This window comes from Panthera onca, chromosome D1 (assembly GCF_046562875.1).
Source record: "Panthera onca isolate mPanOnc1 chromosome D1, mPanOnc1 haplotype 2, whole genome shotgun sequence".
NCBI classification, from domain to species: domain Eukaryota; kingdom Metazoa; phylum Chordata; class Mammalia; order Carnivora; family Felidae; genus Panthera; species Panthera onca.
Genome location: NC_138348.1, coordinates 31,259,869 through 31,277,424, shown reverse-complemented (window position 1 = coordinate 31,277,424; position 17,556 = coordinate 31,259,869). Strand labels below are relative to the sequence as shown.

General features: G+C 35.4%; 1 long non-coding RNA gene across 1 annotated transcript in view; it reads right to left on the bottom strand.

Annotated features, from left to right (window-relative positions):
* The window catches only part of LOC144612945 (uncharacterized), a 499,846-nt gene that overhangs the window by 181,108 nt on the left and 301,182 nt on the right, over positions 1–17,556 (bottom strand). The gene's annotated exons all lie outside the window — the stretch shown is intronic.

Below are 17,556 nucleotides of genomic sequence, written 5' to 3'. Positions count from 1 at the left end.
TGCATATTCCTTTCGCAAGGTTTTGGTACATTACTTCAATCATGTTGTGTTTAATTGTTAATAAAACACCCTAAGGTTCATTAAGTTTCTCTTATCCATGACTAAAGAATAAGGAGAAGCCTAAATCTCTGCGTATGTGGTAAAAAAGATTATCTGTTTCAGCCTGATTGATAAGTTAATCATCCTATCATACAACCAGGGAATGAAATTCATGTCATATGAATGGTGGGATGATACAAACATCTTAAAATCAGGATCTGCTTTTGATACATCTTTGCATCCCTCATGACACCTAAATACTAGAGACTTTTTTTTCAGTTTTAAAAAATTTACTGACATTGCCAAGCCAATAGACTCAAAGTTTTTCTATGTATTTATTATTTCAAAATGTATTTAATAGAAATCAGCTATATTTAGAAGATAGAGACACAAAATCAAAAGTAATGATCCTTTCCCTGAAAGGGTGTTCTCCAAAATGAGTTCAAATACTGGGGAAAAAAGGAGAAATAGTATTATTCTATTTCAGGTGATTATTAGGTGAGATAATAAATAACACTCTTCTTACTTCTATGGTTCAGGCAAGAAAACTATCAAAATTCTATCTCCATTTCTGATCTTTCCCCTAAATCTCAGAATCTTATATCCAACTGCTTAACTGGTATGTACATGTGGATGTTTACACCTAACAACAACAAAACCAAACTACTACTTTCTGAACTTAAATCTGCTCTATCCCATACTTCCCTAGGTCAGTAAATGGCAATTTCATTCTTCTACAGGCACAGCCAAAGTAGCTTGGAATTACTCTTGCTTCATTTTTTAATCTTTCTGGCACACGTCAAACCAAAGTTTATCAGCCAAACCTGTCATCTTGATCTTCCAAATTCATGTAAAATCTGACCCCTTTTCTTACCACCCTCACTGCTACTACCTTAGCAATATATGACAAGCCCACAGCTAACACTATATTTAACAATGAAAGGTTGAAAGCTTTTTAAATTTTTTTTAAATAAAAAGAATATTTTAGGACTAGGAACAAGTCAAATATGCCCACTGTCACCATTCCTGTTCAACATAGTATTGGAAGTCCTACATAGACCAATCAGGCAATATAAAGAAATAAAAGGCATGCAAATTAAGACAAGAAATAAAATTGTATTTGTGAACCACATGATCTTACATTTAAAAAAATCCTACAGTCTCAACTATAGAACCGTTAAGTAATCAACAAATTCAGTTAAGTTGCAGTATATAAAATCGACATACAGTAATCAGTTGCACTTCCAAACATCAACAATAAAATATTTGAAAAGAAATAAATAAAATAGCCTCATTCAGGATAGCATCAAAACTATGCAAACTTAAGAACAAATTCAAATAGGGATACCAAAGATGTCTTCACTAAAAATTCTGACTCTGATGAGGGAAACTGAAGAAGATGCAAACAAATATAAAGATAGTCTATGTTCATGGATCAGAAGAATGAATGTTTTTAAAATGTCCACACTACCCAAAGCTATCTGTAGATTCAATGCAATCCTTATCAAAATTCCAACAGATTTCAAACTATACTACAAAGCTATAACAATCAGAACAATATGATAGTGGAATAAAAAATAGACATATAGAATAGAACAAACAGCCCAGAAATAAAACCCTGAATATATAGTCATATAATACTTGGTAAGAGAACCAAGAATACTCAATGAGAAAAGGAAAGTCTCCTCAACAAATGTTGGGGAAAACATCTGTTTTCTGTGTTTATCTAAGCACATGCAGAAAACTGAAATTGGACCTTGATCTTAAATAAGTCATAAAATTAACTTGAAATGGATTAAAGATTTAAATGTAAGATATGAAAATGTAAAACTCTGAGTAGAGAACAAGGGGAAAGCTTGTCACAGGTACTGGCAATAATTTTTTATATATGACACCAAAATGACAAGCAACAAAGTGAAAAAAAATAAATGGGGCTACATCAAACGAAAATGATTCTGCTTAGCAAAGGAAAGTATCAACAAAATGCAAGAACCTACAGAATGGGAGAAAACATTTGCAAACCATATATTTGATAAGGGATTAATATCCAAAACATATAAAGAACTCATATAAAAAAAGCAGTTTGATTAAAAATGGGCAGATGAACTGAATAGACGTACAAATAGCCAACAGGTAGATGAAAAGATGCTCAACATCATTAATCTTTAGTTAAATGCAAAACAAAACAAGGAGATGTTACCTTACACCTATTCGAATGGCTATCAACAAAAAGAAAAGAAGTAAGAAATATAGGTGAAGGTATGGAGAAAAGGAACCCTTGTGCACTATTGAGAATGTAAATTAGTATACCCACTATGGGAAACAGTATGGAGGTTCCTCAAAAAATTTGAAATAGAATTACTTTATGATACAGCAATCCTACTTATGGGTATATATCCAAAGGAAACTGAAAACAGGATATCAAAAAGATATCTACATTCCCATGTTTATTGCAGAATTATTCACTATAGCCAAGATATGGAAACAATCTAAGTTTCTGTCAATGAAAGAATGGATAAATCAATTGTGTGTGTGTGTGTGTGTGTGTGTGTGTATAAATGATGGATTATATATTATTCTGTATATCATTTCCTATAATAGAATATATATTACATTATATATTATATAACACATATATTTTATACATAACATATACACCATGTATATCATACTATGTACTTGAAAATTGCTAACATTTTAAATGTTCTCACCACAAAATAGAAATGGTAATTATATGACTTGATAGAGATGTTAGATAACACTGTAGTGGTAATCATACTGTAGTATATAAACATATCAAATCAAACTTAACACATATTTTCTTTTTCTCTTCTTTCTTTTTTTTTTTTGAGAGAGAGTGTGTGCAAGTGGGGGAGAGGGGCAGAGGGAGAGAGACAGAGACAGACAGACAGAAAGACAGAGAGAATCTTAAGCAGGCTCCACACTCAGTGTGGTGGGGCTGGATCCTAGGACCCTGGGACTATGACCTGAACCAAAATCAAGAGTTGGAGGGTCAACCGACTGAGCCACCCAGGTGCCTCAGACATAACACACTTTAAAGTTGTTGTACACTTTAAAGTTATATGTTATATATCAATTATATCTCAATAAAGTTTGGAGGAAAACAACTGAACTAAACTAAACAGAAATTCAGGTTAACATCAGACTCTTCAACATCAACACACAGAGCAAGACCACAGTGGAGCACTGTTTTTAAGAAACTGAAAGAAAGACACTATGAGACAACTGTGTTACACTCAACTAAATGGTGATGTTAAGGAAAGTGATATATTTTAGAATATATATCAAAAGAAGTACTCAGATGAACTGCAAAACCTTAAAAAAATTATATAAGTAATAATGAGAAAATTAAAATGAACACCCAATAAGAACAAAATAAACCAAAGACAAGCATTATAATGACACATTAATAACAGAAGTTAACATGTTAGGTAACAGAATAATAATGAGATGAACAAATAAATTAAAAGTTGGTTCTCTGGGAAATAATTTAAAAGAAAAAAAGAACAACAAAAAAATTGGCATATCAAAAATGACTGTTAACACTAGTTTCTTTAAAAAAATAAAGGAAATAAAATAAAGAATTCATTTTTTACCCTGTCTTTTCATGAGGAAATATAGTTCATTAACAGTTGAAAAGAGAACCTTTTTTAAAGAAACAGAATTATGACAGCTAATAAATATGTATGTTAGTGTTTTGGACATCAAATACAATAATTGTGTCAGGAAAAGATCATCAGTGAATGCTAAAAAGAGGCAAAAATTGATGTAGACAGGATATTTGCATACTGCCAAAATATCACCACAGATTACTTTATAACTACAATGGAAAAAAAAAATTATAATGGAGTAGTTTGGTTGTCACTCCCTTAAAAAAGTGACCAACTTTAACATCAAGTAAATTACTTGACAATATGTTTCTCCTGATGTGATATAATATGAAGTAAATAACTCTTTAACATTTTTTTAATGTTTATTTATTTTTGAGAGAAAAAGAGACAGAGCACGAGTAAGGGAGGGGCAGAGAGAGAGGGAGACACAGAATCCACAGCAGGCTCCAGGCTATCAGCACAGAGCCTGACACAGGGCTCAAACTCACAAACCATGAGATCGTGATCCAAGCTGAAGTCAGATACTGAACTAACAGCCACCCAGATGCCCCAGAAGTAATTAAGTCTTAAGAAATATTCCCAACAGAAAAAATACTTAACATGAATGCAATCAAGCTATCATTTCTAACTTTTAAAAAGAAATTCAACAATACACACAATTATCTAAAATGACCCTATGAGGGGAAAACAAACAAACAAACAAACAAAAAACAGAGATCTAAAAGAAAATTGGCCTAGTATCTTGAAAAATTATTACTATTTTAAAAGGGGGGAGGAAAATTGTTCTAAATTAAAAGAAATGCGGTGCATATTTCAATCACATGCAAAGTGAAAACTTGGTTAAATGTTATCTTGAAAAGAACTTGATAACAAACTATAATTAGTTAAATCATTTTTAATTGATGTGGATATAATATGTTATCAAGGTTATTGAGGAGTATGTCTTTATGCAGCATTTTAGGGGTTAATTACCATGGTGTCTACAACTTTTTTTGAAATGGTCAATGAGGAAACTGAGATATCTATATACATATCTATATGTCTATCAATATCTGCCACATCTATATCTATCGAAATAGTGCAAAGCATTAACGAGTTTTGAATGTAGCTGTAATAGTGTATGTAGGTTGTTCATTGTCATAGTCTTTCATGGTTTGGAAATTTTAATAACAGGTGACAAATAGCCTGCTAATTAAAAAAAAAACTGAAGTGTAAAAAATGCAACATTTTACCTACTTCCTTATTCTCAACCTCAGTCAAAAAAGTTCTTTACGTCTAGGTAGACTTCGTTTCTTCAGACAACCACCATCTGAGGTAAATACTACTAAAAAATTTATGGTTATTTTAGCAACTCCAAACTGAATTAATACAATTGAAAACTTTTTATAATTGTCACTTTTTAAAGAATCTGAAGTACTCACTAAAAAATTATGCCGCTAATCTTGTATCAATAAAATCCAAAAAACCAACCCTCGGCACAGGCAAATTATATTTTTGAAGTCCTGTACTTGACATTCACAAAGGCCAGAGGAATAATTCATTAGTAATTGACTGAAGGAGAGAGGGTGGAGAAAATACTCTTGATTTTCACTTCCCTATGACTTCTGTTATCTATGATCGTTGTGTAGAGTCCATCATCTGTGGATTCAAATTAAATTAGTCAAGAAATTATATTTGGCAGAAGAGTTTACCTGTATGGTGGTTGGGACTGAAGAGCATCCAGCCAAACCTATTTTCTTCTTTCTCAGATAATGGCATTTGATGATTTGCAAGGATGGTAGTCTTCATTACTTGGATTACTTATTGTTGTGTCTTTTATTTTCTATCCATTTTATTCAAAGCTTAATAATTTTCATTTCCCTTAGAGTTCTGTGATCCTGACTCACCAGTGCTGCATTAGATGTGGGAAAACCCTAGCAATATCATGTGCTAAATGTTACCAGAGTTTACCAAAACTTTCCTTTCTAGGCACATGAATACTCTTAACATTCTTTTTTTAAAAAATATTTTTAAATGTTTATTTTTTTTGAGAGAGAGAGAGAGAGAAAGGTGAGGGAGGGGCAGAGAGAGAGGAAGACACAGAATCCAAAGCAGGCTCCAGGCTCTAAGCTGTCAGCACAGAGCCAGATGCAGGGCTCGAACCCCCAAACCATGAGATCATGACCTGAGCCAAAGTCGGAGGCTGAACTGGCTGAGCCACCAGGCGCCCCCACACTCTTGTAGTTAAGGAGAATCATGTGACTAGATCTGGCCAATAAAATGTGAACAATGGAAAGTGATGTGAGACTTTCCTAGTCTGAAACAGTGAAAAATCACTGAGAGAAACAAGAGCAGCTCTGCTTGCTTCATTGAGCAACATTACCCATGTGGGAAACAGAGCCTCTTCCACTGTATATTAATATAAACTAAGTCTTTTTATTTTTAGGCACTGAGATGCAGGAGTTAATTTGTTAGCACAGCATAACCTAGCCTATCCTAATACACATGGCTTCTTCCTTCCCCTATGAGTGAGGATATTTGCTTGGTTGCTATATTGCCACTGACACGGCCATTTAATTTGTGATTGTTATGCCTGTGAAACTAGCTCAGTAGGAAATCTTAGCATCAGTTCTACATTTGTTTCAGCTAGAGAATCACGCTTCACAGATTATTGGGCCAAAACTGTAGTTGCTCCTGAAATCTGTATTTTCGTCACCTCCTGAAGAGTAATACATCTGGCATGTACCCCCAAAGATACTTACTTTACTTGCTTACCCCAGCTATTGATGATATGTGCCTCAAGTAGCATTAGTTCTGCCGTATTTCTTTTGGCAATACTGGGATCTATTCTATTCCTTTCAGGGAGATCCTACTTAAATTTTAGTAGTTTGATATGCCTGTTCATTTAGTTCCATTCCTTTTTAATATACCTAGAATTCACATTTGTTTACTGGAATTCAGTGCCCTTTTAGATTTTAGTTTTAGTTTGCCCTTGGTTTTTGGATCAGAAGTTTGTTTTTTAAATAATCCCTTAGATTTTGAAATCTCTAGTCTCTCACAGTAAGATATGCGAAATCAGTGAATTCTGTTCAAACAAATCTTCAAAGCTTAATCTTCATTCTTCATCTCCCCATTTTGGATAACACTATCCTGATGAGTTCCCACACCAACTCTAAAACTGGACTCACTAGATCTACTTTGATATATTTCCAATGTGTTGTGAACTTTCCTTAATGTCCTCATTCTGTAACTTTCTTGAGTGTGTTGCCTAAAGGGAGAGACAATTGCTAAATTTCAATCTATAATAACCATGTTATATAGAATCCCATCTAATATTGATTTGATTGTTCACACTAATAATATTTTGGTCTTCCCTTTTCATGTCTGAACACATTTTCTTTTTCCTTCCTTCTCAATGTCTATCTATTCTGGACTATAGGATTCATATTTCCCTTTCATATATCATTAGCTTGGTTTCTAACATCTCAAATTTTAAGGAATTCTCCTTTTCCTTTGTCAGTTGGTTTTTCTTTATTTTACTTTCCATCATACAGTGCTTTTACTCTAAAATAAAATTAATCCAAGTTTTCCAATATCCTACATATTGTCTGTTAAAAGCCCTGAGAAAATATGATTCCCAGAGACAGCTTTGTAGGCACAACCATTTTTGGCCACCTACTTTGGGCATTTAGTTCTAGGTATACACTTTATAATAGGGGCTTCCATTCCTCCTTTTCCATTAAGTAAATCAATTGAGTTATCATCTCAGTGCCACACATGCTTGCTAAGTGTGAGTTTCTAGGCACAATTGCTAACAGTTCAAAGCCACACACACACACACACACACACACACACACACACACACACACCACATGAACTCATCAAGAATAAGACCCCCTTACAGTTCCCTACCCAGTCCTGAAGGCTTCTCCAAATTGCAGATAGGAAGAACAAAATTTGGATCAAGTAATCTAGAAAGGCCTGCTTATGTTTCATATTAAATAATTTGTGCTAGAAGTTCATACTAATTCTGTTATCAGAGACAGAATGTAGCTGTCTCTTCAGCATAACATCTTAGCCTACAGTTCTGTCTGATAAACATAATAAATGCAAGAAAAAATATTCAGTCCATTAATGCCATAACATCTCTTAGACCCTAATGGTTTTCTAAAGCTCAATGAATTCAAGTTGCCCCTAACTTCATTTTCAAGATTCTCCAACAAGGTCAGATTTTACAAAAACAGCATACTGTGGAAAGAAGATGAGTAGGCTCTCCAGTGAAGACACAGAAAGGGTGTAGCCACTAATTTATTTTTCCATTTCATTAATTTCAGATTTTCTTTCTAACAATTAATTATTTTTACTTAGCTCTGGTTTATAATGCTGTCATTTTCAAGTTTCTTAAAAGAGCACTAAAGTCATTTATTTTTAGACTTTCATATTTAATAACGGTAGGCATTTACCGCTATAAATTTTCTAGGTGACAAATTTCACCTTTTCATAGGATTTTTTTTATTAAGCATGTATTTTTCATTAGTTTCAAGATAGCTTATAATTTGTTTTGATTTTATCTTTGATCCTATGCCATTTAAGAATGTTTCTTATATTCTAATTAGTAACTACTTTTGCTACAATTTTATTATCTTCTTAAGATGAGAAACTGGCCTGCACAATCTGCCTTTTAACACTTTCTGCATGTTATTGGCAACCAACACATGCCAAGTTTTACAAATTTTAAAGTTACTCATCAAAATATGTAAAATAAATACAATTTTACCTGTTGTTTTTATTAGATCTATGTGTTCTGAAAGAGGTTTATTTAAAATGTACCTCATAATGTTAATTTCATCAATTTCTTCTTGAATTCCATTGTTTTGTATTATAGATTTGTTTGATATATAGAGTAATAGGACTATAATCCTTTCCTAGTTAATTGTGGCTTTGATTATTATGTACAATTCCTCCTTACTCATACCTTGCCACTTTTTATGCTTTTAAACTTTGATTTTTGTTAACTAATATTTATGTTGATTTTTCCATTTATATTTTTGTTTGGATTTTAGGGTCTCTTTTAGTACACCACTGTGTAATCAAATGCAATTTTATATAAAGTTTATTTTTTAACAATTGAAATAAGCTTTGGGGGATAGCATATAACAGTGTTTTTTGATGTGTGTCTTTGTTTGTTTGGTAACCCACTCAACAGTGTCCCATTTATGGTTGGAGAATTTGCTCCAATCACATTTCCTGTATAAAAACATTTCAGCTTATTTCTCCTACCTTCAATTATATCTATTATGAATTTTACTTTCCTCTTTTCTCCTTTCCAATTCTCTTTTTCTGGTTAGAATGAGTTACTAATGATCTTCCTCTTTCCCCTGTCAATGTGGGGATTTCATACCACTTCATTCTATTATTGCTTACCCACTGTTCACAAATTCGATAATCACACATGTGGTTCTATTCTATGTAAAGAAATATTATATAAAGAAATATTTCAATTATTTCTTTGAACTAAATACTCTATATTTCCTTACTACCCTGTCCCCAAAATGAAACTTTTAAAACAACTTTCTCACCTTTTCACATCTATCACTGTGAGATTTTTAGATGCTTTTCTTCCACCTCATCATCCCAATCCTCAGTCACAAATTCCTAGAACATGCTAGTAACATCTACTTTAGCCTGTTAGGATTTCCCTACAATGTGTTCTGCTATGTTAACAGATTGCTTATTTAACACCTAAATTACGTAGTCACAGTCACTCTTCAGCATCTTTTTATATTTAACTATACTTTTTAAGATTTGTTCTTATCACCATTTCCTCTCCTTTTAGAGTCCTCCTATCTAGAGGTCACTATTTCAATTTTTTTTTCTTTTTCTAGAGTTTTATCTCAAGGAAACCACAGATTGGAAATGTTAGTGATACATTCTCTCATTCTTGCAGTGCCTCAAATGTCTCTCAGTCTCCCTAATAGATAAATTATACCCTGGCTTACTGCAGTATTCTTTGATTGTAGCCTCACTACTCTGTACTCTGCAGGTGTTATTACAAATTCATTGACTTACAAGGTGGTAGAAGAGAAGTCTGTAATTGGTCTGATTATTTTTGTTTACTAAGGAACCTGTCTCTAAGTCTGCAAAATTATATACTTAACAACAACAACGAAAAAGTTATCCTTGGCATTTAGCAATGTTATGAGAATATGCCCAGGCAAGGACACTTTTTTATCAATGTTAAAAGGAACTTAGTGATTATTTGCAATCTGAAGCCTCAAGAGAAGAAAGTTTCCCTTAGTATTCGTTTATTTTTTTCCTGTCTTTCATCTATTCATGTTTCCCATCTGAAATACATCTACAAGGACTCCTGAACATATCCTCTTGTCTCCTATCTTTTCTTTCTTTCTTTCCATTGTTCTGCAGTTTTACTCTGTATTTTGCTTTTTTTTTAAATATGTAATTTTCTAGGAGGCTAATTTTGGTCTCATCAGTGTCCATAATTCTTAGTCTATTTGCTGACTCTTTCAGTTTTAAAATTATTCAACTAATTGACAAAATGGCTTTTGTTTCAAATCAACTCCTATTAAATGAGTATATTATTAGATTGCTACTCTATTGCTTAATGTGTTGCCCATGTCCCCTTATGTCTGATTATCTAGGAGCTGCCCATTTTCTTTCTACTTCTCCTTGCCAGCCATGTTACTTTTTTTTTTTTTTTTTTACTACTACTCTGAGACTTAGTTATAATTTCTGGGAGATGTTATAGAGTGGAAGTTCCATAAATTGTAGGAGATAAAACATTATCTGACCCTCTGCTTTTACAGGTTGGCACTCTCTCCTGAGGCACCAGGAGAAAGCTACTCATCTCTCAGATTTCTTTTACCCCAGTAAGCCACAGATTACCTGCATGAACCTTTAGACCAACAAAGCCAGGATTATTGTTTGTTGCAAGGAGGAATGCCACACACACAAAAGAACTGTTAGGTCTGACCAAACAAAAGAAAACTAGAGTGATTATAGAATTCGGCAGAAAGACGAGTTACAGGGACATTTAAAGGAAGCAGTGTTTTGATAGGCTTATAGCAAAGAAGGACTATATGCAAAGAGGTCAATGTCAGTGAATAAGGGAACCTGTGGGTCTTCCCCTGAGAACAGTCATCAAATCCAGCCTTGCCCTTCCCATCTGGATATATGAATCTCTGCAGGCCACCTCTTCTCCATATTTTTAATATTCTGATCTTTGTACTTTACTGCTGATTCCCAGGCTCTGTCAATTTTTTTTCTTCCTAGTTTTCTTCCTGGAACTCACAGACTTTGAGGACCCTCTTGTACCTTCAGGACTGGCTTTCCTGCTGGCCTTAGCAGATTCTCAACTCAGAAAAGATAGCTATTGTTGCTCCTGGATGGCTCAGTCACTTAAGCATCTGACTTCAGCTCAGGTCATGATCTCGCAGTCAGTGAGTTCAAGCCCTATGTCAGGCTCTGTGCTGACATTTCAGAGCCTGGAGCCTGCTTCAGATTCTGTGTCTTCCTCTCTCTCTTCCTGTCCCCCGCTCATGCTCCCTCTCAAAAATGAATAAACATTAAAATTTTTTTTAAAGAAAAGATAGCTATTAATTGATTTTGCATTGGAGAGGGAATCTTGAAAAAAAGTCGAGCCACTCTCTTCCTAGAATCTTCTAGCAACTCCTATTTTAACTGTGTACCCCATGATATGTATTTTATGCATATTATTTCAAATATTCCTTGCCAGAAAGCCAATTAGGCAATGGTGTTCTTCTTATTTTATGGATGACAAAACAGAAGTTTGAAGAAATTCAGCAATTTTCCCCCAATTTTACAGATAGTCAATGTTGGCCCCAGACTGTGGACGTGGACACTTCAGTTTCGCCATTCGCTTTCTACCATATGTCATGAATATGTGTTGTGTAGCTGTGTTAAAATATGACAGAGACACTATCTTAAGATGGACGTGGAGCCTAAGGAGGTTCTTAGCACTGATACCTATCTCGGTATGCATGTGCTTTTGCTAGCAATCACCTTATTGAGGGATTAGAGCCTAAACTTCAGCTTTAATGGTAAGAAGAGAGATGCTGTCTCTTCCTCCTCTAGCTACCCATAAGGCCCACTTCCCATAGGCATTGGGAAGATATTGCTGAGAGCCTAGTTAAACACTTGGCAAATACTTCTCAAGAAACAGATAAGAAAATCTGAACTCCCAGGCCTTATAGATTTTTCTACAATGTAGGAAACCTAAAAATGGATATTTAGAAAATTAGTGGGAAACTTTTGCCAGGAAGAATCCAAAGATTCAGAAAATATTTACTCCCTTATTTTCTGCTATGAAGCACTTATAGTTCACCTTAGTTTTAGTCTCAGAAATACCCAACAGCATGCAGCAGCCTTTGATGTTTTATTAAAGAAGCAAGTGCTTTGATGATCTACTCATGGGCTCAGGGATTATACCTCTGCTGGTCAACCTTCCCACCCCCCCCACCCCCACCCCCCCGCCGTTGCCAACCACCTCCACTAGAAGCTGATGCTATGGCATAGGTTTGGCTTTGTGGTTTTGTTTTTATTTCTTTGCTTTTTTTAAAACTAGCTCATTATTCAAAATTTGAAAAATAGTCCATGATGAAAACCATAGAAATATTTACTAGATAGTAAGTAAGAAAAGTTTAGGCAAGAAAGAAAGAAAGAAAGAAAGAAAGAAAGAAAGAAAGAAAGAAGAAAGAAGGAAAGAAAGAGAAAGAAAGAAAGAAAGAAAAGAAAGAAAGAGAGAAAGAAAGAAAGAAAGAAAGAAAGAAAAAAGTTTAGATATTACCTTTAAAAAAATGTTTTAGTGTATGTTTATGAGTCTGTGTAAAAGCAAATGTTTTTCTAAAATCATTAGCAATGCTTTACTCTTAGAATAATTAGTATAGGCTAGATATTTTCCATTTGCTCCTCTGGATCAGTCTCCATCCACCTTTCTTCATCCTGCTCTGCCCCTCAAGATACTGACTTCTTACTTCTGTTTATTGTATAAAAGGACTCCTTAGCTCATTGGTATCCTAGAGTTAGTTGAGTTATATGAACAGAAGTCAGTAAATGGAGAGCACAAGAAGGGAGGCTGAAACACAGTAAAGTTGGAGTATTTGTTCTTTCTGTTCCCTTCTTTCTAAGCACCATAAGTTGGATTTTTCCTTTTACCAAAGACTCAGCTCCTGTTTGATGGCCCTCTTCATACAGCTACCCACTTCGGGTAGTAGTAACTGCTTTCTTTCCTTGCATTTTCAGATTTAGTGGTTGTAGTAACTTTCTGCTAGTAGTCAGGAAGTTGCTAGTACTGGGGAATTTACTATTTTTTCCTCATCCCTGATGAAAAATCTTTCCAAATAGTTCCTTTATTAAGCTCTCTCAAATAACCTAGGATGGGCAATGCCATGTGCTTCTTCCTGGAACCTGACTGATATACAGTGTAAAAAAGTATTCATTTGTGGATGGTATAATGTTAACAAAGGAAAACCTAAGGATTAATCATTAGCTGAAGTCAAAATACTTGGTCTTAATTTAAAATCTGATCTCTCTCTCTCAGTTTCTAGAAGTTTTAGAAAGGTTCATTGACCTATGTAACATCAGATTTCTCAAGGATGAAATACTTTCTCATATTTTTTATTCTTTTAAGTTTATTTAGTCATTTTGAAAGACAGAAGGGGTTGAGACAGAAAGAGAGGGAGACAGAGAGAATCCTTAAGCATGCTCCACGGTCAGTGCAGAGCCTGATGCCTGGGGCTCCATCTCACAAACCATGAGGTCATGACCTGAGCCAAAATCAACAGACACTTAACCGATGAAGCCACACAGGCACCCCTCTCATGGGAGTACTTAAATGGGATAAAAATTGGTACAGTGCCCGGAAAACATGGTAGTGAATAAATATGTGTCATAACAGTTTTTTAATAGCATCTACATAGCTAAGCTAAAATTATGTTTCCTAGAATCCTTGCCTGTATAGTTCTATACTGTTGACTCTAAGAGAAATGTGCAGAAGTAAAGCAGAAGCCATTTACTTGAGGCATGAGGCAGCATCAGGACCCACATCCCCTCCAGTTTCCATTAGGACTCTCTTTCAGTTTTTCTGAGTCCTGGGCCAGAGGAAAGAGTGCCAGTGTCTTTTGCAAGTTGCCCACATCATTAAGACTGAAAGCCTTGAGAGGCAGATGCTAGTTCAATTCATCCTCACAAATTCCAATGTGTCCCCACTTTCCCCAATTTTATGTCCATGTTGTCTTCCCAACAACTGATTTTGTGGATTTGTGGCATCTTTAGTTTCCCACCAGACAAAGAGGCAATTTCCACAAGTTTAAAAAAAAACCTGCCACAACTGTAGTTGGCCTAATCCTTATCATAGTCTTTTATTCTACATTACTCAAAGGGGCTCTGTTCACCTGATTGAATTCAGCCAATACACTGGTCCTCATCTATTCTTCCCCTATTATTGACATGATCACAAACATGACTGAGCAGATCACAAAGAATATCAGAATCTGTTATCCAATAAAAATGGGGAGACTAAAATAACGTAATAAGTATTTTACCAGGTGGATCATGAAGTTAAAGAAATACAAAAATAAAAATAGAAATAAAAACACAATACTAAACTCTAGAAGTCTTTATTTCAGAAATTAAACCCACCTCTTAACATTAGTCCCAGATTTCAAGAGTAGTCTGGAGTTCAAGTCTTTTTGGCTTTCTTTTTCTCCATTCTACAGGCACAATACAAAAGCTCTGTTCAGTGTTTGGGAAAGGAGATAGAGAGACAATTACTGATTATTAATTTTCACTGGGGTTATTGAGCAAACCCTTGGCTGCTTTTTTTCTCCTCAGATTCCTGTCATTGTCTAGTCAAGTTTAACTTCCAAGGCTTTGCTCCCAGATAAAATTTCATGCTCATTTAGCACATGATACCTTTAGAGCTGACAGAAGTGATCCACCTGGAACAGCCCAGCAACCCTATGCTTGGTCCCAGAAAGTGACAGAAATAGTCTTCTTTGTCTCCTGGATTCTCTATGGGTCATTTAATAGCAACAGTTCCTCTTTATTCTTTTCCTTTTTGAATGGTGCTTTTGTGAGTTGGAGTCTTGATGTAGCTGTCACAAACCTTCCACTTCAGAGGTTAAACTACAAGATCTAATGAGGGGAAATTATTTTTAGCTTAGCCTCTGGCACTATAAATTCCAGAAAATTTTTGAATTAAGCTTTATGACTTTATAGGAAAAAAATAGCAGGCCGCCAAACTGTTTTAACTCTTTCTCCCTCTGCCTTCTTCTAAGCAAAACCTAACTAGGTGGTTTTGTTTTTCAATAGTGTTTTAAATGACCTTTGGTAGCATGGCAGTATAATTCAACAAAAATTCTTTTTTATGTGTTTGTTTTCTAATTGGAACTTTATCTCTGACAACTACTGTTAGACTGGCAAAGACTCTGCCCACAATCAATGATATGTGAACAAGGATTCTGTTGTCTTCATGTCACAGTGGAAAATAGAATTTACCTGTGTGGATGAATATTGAGGTTGAAAGAAAAATATAAATACTACCACTTTATCCTTAAAAGTTGAAGTATTTCTAAGGTAGAATTCCATCCTAACTCAGAGTCAATAAATAAAATGGAATCTGAGTCATATTGGAAAGAAGCCCAGTTGTGAATTGGGCTTTCTTCTCTGCATTATGTCTTATCCAAGCTCTAGGCCACTGTACTCTGAATCCTGGCTTTGGGCATTTCATTTATTATTAACAACTTCACTGGAGAGAAAGGACTGGAAGAGATGGAAAGTAAAAGTAAAGAAAGCCCTTGTTTTCAGGCTGATGATCATGAAAAGAAAATATTTATTGTACAACTATTATCTGCCAGATAATGGGGGGGTTGTGGGGATATCACTTTTATTACAGACTGGCTGCGTAGAAAGCTACAAATTACAAATATAAAGTTAAGTAGCACAACTTTCTAAAAATGTTACAACATAAGCTTTTGTTCTCAAGAAATTTTAAATATCATTAGTGGGAACTGTTGGGCCTCATGACTGACTGACGGAAACTATTACTATTCTCTAATACCAGGGAAGGGTACATTTCAGGCAAAACCTGCAGGAGGTTGGAAACTCTCCTCTTTAAAGTGGTTATGCATAGTGTAAAAGCCATTTAAGGGCGGAGGTGTGCTAAGAAACAAAGGAAGACAATCTGATATAAACAAGATAGAGATCTTGGAGTCTTAGTCTGAATACTAAAAAGAGAGGCCCTTAAATTATTCCAACTATGGTAAAACTAGACTATCAGTCATGATGATAAGGCAACATTTATTGTTTTCTATGGCCCAGGAATTGTGCTAAATCCTTTATATATACCATCATATTTTTAAAAAATTTACTTTAGAGAGAGAAGGGCAAGGGGAGAGAGAGAGAATCTTTTTGTTTTTTTTAATGCTTATTTATTTTTGAGAGAGAGAGAGAGAGAGTATGGGTTGGGGAGGTGCAGAGAAAGAAGGGGGCAAAGGATCTGAAATGGGCTCCATGCTGACAGCAGAGTCCGATGTGGGGCTTGAATCCATTAACTGTGTGATCATGACCTGATGTTTATCCAAATGAGGCATCCATTAAGAGATAGAATCTTAAGTAGGCTCCTCGCTCAGCAAAGAGCCAAGTTGGGATCATGACCTGAGCTGAAATCAATAGTCTGACAGTGAACCGAGACACCCAGGTACCCCAATACATCAACACACGTATTCTCAAATAAGTATTACTACCACCATTTTACAAAAGAGGGAACAGAGGATTTAAAAGTCCATGTTCACACAGCAGTGAGTCAAAGTACTTAGACTCAAACTTTAAGTCAATTTTATTCCACAGCTCTTGATTTAAATGTTAAAGATAAATAGAATGGCTCAGACAACAAAGAAAAATTGTGCCATTGTGAGTTTAGGTAGATGAAATATTATGCAGTCTGAAAAGGTAAAATTTGAATTGAGCCTGCAGGACAGAAGAAGCTAAGTGAGAATACAGAATGTTCTTCGAAAATTAGTTGCATGAACACAGTTATATAGACAAATAAAAAAGGAGTGTTTGGAATCAGTGAGTCACTGGTCTGAAGTTTTCAAAAGGCTTATGGGTTAGGGGTGCTTGGGTGGCTCAATTGTTTGAGTATCTGTTGATCCCAGCTCAGATCAAGATTTCACATTTTGTAAGATCAAGCCCCACATAGGGCTTTGGGCTGACAATGTGGAGCCTGCTTGGGATTCTCTCTCTCTCTTCCTCTTTTTCAGCCCCTCCCCCAGCTAACTTACTCTTGTTCTCTCTCTCCCTCAAAATAAATAAATAATCATAAAAAAAGTTTTGTGTGTTAATAATATCCATCATTCATGGATCCACGAAAATTTACAATTGCAACCTTTCCCCAAAATGATATCTAAATGTGTAAACATTTGGTATAGAAAATTATCTTCTTGGAGATTCCAAGGGGAAGATGGGGGCATAGGAGGACGCTGGACTCACCGCGTCCTACTGATCACTTAGATTCTACCTACACCTGATTAAATAACCCAGAAAACTGCCAGAAGACTAGAAGAACGGATTCTCTGGAGCCACGCACAGATGAGAGGCCCACAGAAGAGGGTAGGAAGGGCAGAGTGGCGGTGCGCGCTACACAGAATGGCAGGAGGGAGCCGGGGCAGAGGGGCAGCCCGCCGGCCAAGCAGAGACCCCCAGTCTGCCTTGCAGAAGCAGAGGGGCCGGAGGGAGTGTGTTCTGGCAGCAAGTGGGACTTAATATCTGGAAAGTTATAAGTTAACAGCTCTGCTCAGAGAGCGGGAGGGCTGGAGGACAACGGGAGGGAGAGTTGTTGAACCCCAGACAACAGAGCTCAGCTTGGCGG